Source organism: Danaus plexippus, unplaced genomic scaffold, assembly GCF_018135715.1.
Source record: "Danaus plexippus unplaced genomic scaffold, MEX_DaPlex mxdp_42, whole genome shotgun sequence".
Classification (NCBI taxonomy): Eukaryota; Metazoa; Arthropoda; class Insecta; order Lepidoptera; family Nymphalidae; genus Danaus; species Danaus plexippus.
Genome location: NW_026869862.1, coordinates 92,041 through 96,443, shown reverse-complemented (window position 1 = coordinate 96,443; position 4,403 = coordinate 92,041).

Here is a 4,403-nt window from a genome sequence, read left to right as displayed (position 1 = left end):
CTACGGCGGTACTAAGTGGCATCCCGACAGATGTATTGATAGACACTGACTCATATATCTTGTTGATAAGCTCCGATTTAGTTTAACATTTTTCAGGCAAACTACATCCGTGCATCCAACTGTTACGTGGTTTTGGTGACGCGGAAATAAAATCCACTACCTTTATTACCCTACACATAGAATTCCGCGATATAACATTGGAGGTTGATTTTTATATTGTACCGAGTACGTTTTTGAATACTCCGGTAATTATAGGCACCGATGTGTTAAACAGAGATGGAGTCTCATACTTTCGCACTTCGAATTCACAAAGAATTATTCGATTCACTGACATACCGATTAATATTATATTCGATTGTAAGGTAGATTTGGATATTCATTCTGTTAACACGTCACTGCGTGAAAATGATAAAATTTTGTTACTTAACGTTATTAATAAATACAAACAATATCTTTTAAGTGGAACAGCGACAACGACAGTTAAGACCGGGGAAATGCACATACGATTAAACAGTGACATACCTGTTTGTTACCGACCATATAAAATGTCATATAACGAAAAATTACGAGTTCGAAATATTATTAAAGATCTATTAGACAAAAAAATTATTCAAAAATCTCATTCGGATTATGCTAGTCCGGTGTTATTAGTTAAAAAGAAAGATGGATCGGATCGGATGGTGGTTGACTACAGAGCGTTGAACAAGTTGACGATTAAGGAACGGTTTCCACTCCCGCTGATCAACGATCACGTAGACCGACTTGGAGACGGCAAGTTGTTCACTGTCTGCGATATGACAACCGGATTCCATCAAATAAAACTCCATAAGAAATCTATAGAGAAGACAGCCTTTGTGACGCCGGAAGGCCACTACGAATACCTGAAAATGCCGTATGGCTTGGCGAATGCGCCAGTTGTATATCAACGTATAATGACGGAAACCCTAAAAACATACATAGAGTCCGGATTGGTACTGGTGTACATTGATGACGTAATTTTGAAGCATTATGACATCAATGAAGGTTTAAAATTACTCGATTCCGTTCTGCTTCATCGATGAATTGATTGATGATCATGATTCATTGATCGGTTGGTGCCGATGCTGGCTTTTCGGTGAATATTCGAAAGTGTACATTTTTAACTCCAGAAGTTGAATATCTTGGTAGAATCATTGGCAATGGTCAGGTAAGGCCAAGCGAGAATAAAATAAAAGCGTTGGTTTAATCACCACAGCCACAGAACGTCAAACAGCTTAGACAATTTTTAGGCTTAACGGGCTATTTCCGTCGATATATATGTGGTTACTCTTATAAAACAGCCTGCATCGCTGCACTAACTCGCAAAAATGCTAAATTTAATTGGGGAATTCAACAAGAAAAAGCAAGGCAGGAAATAATTAAAATTTTAACGAGTGAACCGATTTTAAAAATTTTCGATCCGCAGTTAGAAACTGAACTTCATACAGACGCTAGTTCTCAAGGCTATGGAGCGGTTCTACTACAGGTGGATCTCGAGAAGTGTAAACGCGTCATTGCTTATTACAGCAGAGTCACAGTAGCAGCAGAACCAAAGTACCACTCTTATGGGCTGGAAACCCTTGCAGTAGTAAGAGCACTACAGCATTTCCGCCAATACTTGATTGCTAAGCATTTTAAAATAGTTACCGATTGCAATGCACTTAAGTTAACGCAAAAAAAAAAAGGACTTACAACCCAGAGTAGCCAGATGGTGGATATATCTTCAAGATTATGACTTCACTTTAGAATATAGAAAGGGTACAATGATGTCTGATGCTGACTACCTCAGTAGGAATCCTGTTAGTCTATGTACTCCGGTTAAACCTAAAACGTGGGCCCAAATTGCACAATCCGCTGACAACGAGATAGCAGTCTTATTAGAAAAGCTTAATGATGGTCAATTGGACGATACCCGATACAAAAAGAAAAATGACATGTTGTATAACAAATATGATGTCAAAGGTGAGCAGTCGCGACTTTTATATTATGTACCCAAAGCTTACAGGCTTAGCCTACTACGTGTTTTTCACGACGAACACCAGCGTCTGAGTTATGAAAAGACAGTAAATTTAATTTTGATGCATTTTTGGTTCCCCGGATTGCATAGTTTTACTAAAAAGTATATTTTACATTGTGTAAATTGTTTAACATATAAAAAGGTACCACGTGCGCCACTCCAGCCAATTACATCGTGGGAAAAACCTTCAATCCCATTTGACACGATACATGTCGATTCTTTAGGACCGCTGCCGGAATCCGACGGTTATAATTACGTTTTAATTTTAATAGACGCTTTTACCAAATTTTGTTTAATGTTCCCAATGCGTAAACAAGATTCATCCGAATTAAAACGAATTATAACTAACGCAATAGGTATCTTCGGTACACCACGGTTACTCGTTTGTGATAGGGGTCGAATGTTCGACAGCGCGGATTTTAATACCTTTCTAATAGAATATGGCATTGAGATGCACTTAATTACTCCCGAAATGCACCAGTCTAATAGCCAGGTTGAGAGGTACTGCCGCACCGTATTAAATATGATTAGAGTAGAAATAAAACTGAAGTCTGCACATTGGTCACAAGTTCTATGGAAGGTTCAATTAACTTTGAATATAACTAAACATGCCTCTACTTCGTATTCAGCATTAAACTTACTCATTGACACGGAGGAGACTACACCGTTAATCAATTCCCTTATTAAGGATGTAACGATAGAGGGATCCACGCCTAATCGCGAAGCATGGCGTGAATTAAGAAGACAAACGGCTGAAACCAATTTGAATAAAAATCGAGAACTTCAGGACGCCTACGGAAATAAATACCGCAATACGCCTAGGAGATATAAGGTTAATGATTTAGTTTATGTTATAAAACAATCTCAAAGAGCAGGAAAGTTGGACAGTGGCATGAGGGGTCCATACCGCGTCACCAAAGCGCTAGCAAACAACCGCTATGAGCTTACCTTACTCTCAAACTCTTATGGCAAGGTAACACAAGCGGCTGCCGAGTACGTAGTACCTTGGAAAGGTGAGTGGACCCCCGACGCTTGCGCAGCATTCTTTGAGAGCTGTGAATCCGATTCCTACGAAGAACAAACCACAGCTGAGCAGGGTAGCCGCGAGGACGCTGCCTTGTCAGGAGAGGCCGTGTTGACGAACTAAATCTGCCCCCATCCCCCGCCACCGGTTGCTCCCACCATAGACAATCGAGACTATAATAATGGCTGCAAACTGACGAGAGCTCGTTACATCAGTTGTCATCAGTTGGATCAAGAGCTGCAACGAAACTTTGTAAAACAGTATAAGTGAAAAAGTGTTAAATTACTAAATCAATGTTTAAAGTGATATAAAGTGATAACACAAATATTTTGTTAAAAGAATTATTAGTTCGTTAAATATATACAACTAGTATAAATAAATAAACATTACATATCAGAAGGTAAAAGTGACAGAAGATGTCACTTAAGTTAATGTTTAAATGCAGGTGCACTTGGTCTCTCTTTGTAAACAGAAGGTGGGAATGAGTTGCAAAGCTTTGCACCTTGGACAGAGAACGATTTACTGAAAAATTTTGTATTAAAGGAGGGCATATATATATATCGAGAGGCTCCACTATACTGTATTTTGCATATCATGTTATATATCCCTGAATATAATAGAGAGTTTTAAGTAACAATAAAACTTACCTTTTATTTTTCCTTAAGACATCCGGAATCCATCTTGAGTCAAGCACCTGTCTTTTTAGCCTTTTAGTCCAGTTTTCACTCCCTTCCGGTGCAAGTGCTGCTCTCTAATGTGAATTTGGCGGGAGGAAACTTGCACATTTTAACAAATTGATAATTCTTAATTCATTATACATACTCGAGATGAACCAGGTAGAAATTACCTGGATTCCGGATGTCTTAAGGAAAAATAATAGGTAAGTTTTAGTGTTAGTTAAAACTCTCAATTATTGTTACATGTTGACATCCGGAATCCATCTTGAGTGACGTGTTTGTTATCACCTGGTCATAAATATTATGACCTTGCTATAATGTGTCCAATAAAAATTAAATTATTGGAATACAATAATTTATTTTAATAACAATTTGATTTATGGAATACAATCAAAATAGCTTGACAGCTAAGCTTTTGTAGTTTACTGTGACTGATTTAAAACAACTCTTTTGAAGTATCTTCTAAAGGATCTTGCCTCCATTTTCCAGTTTTTAAATTGTATCTTTTGAAAAGTATTCCATTCAGTTAAGGGAAGCTACTGAAGATCTTACAGATCTGCTAGAAGCTTCAATACCAGCTTCTTTGAGTAGAGACTTAATCCAAACTCGTAACTATTTTCAATGTCGCTCTAGGTCCGCTCTAGGTCCCTGTTGAGGTCAAAGATAA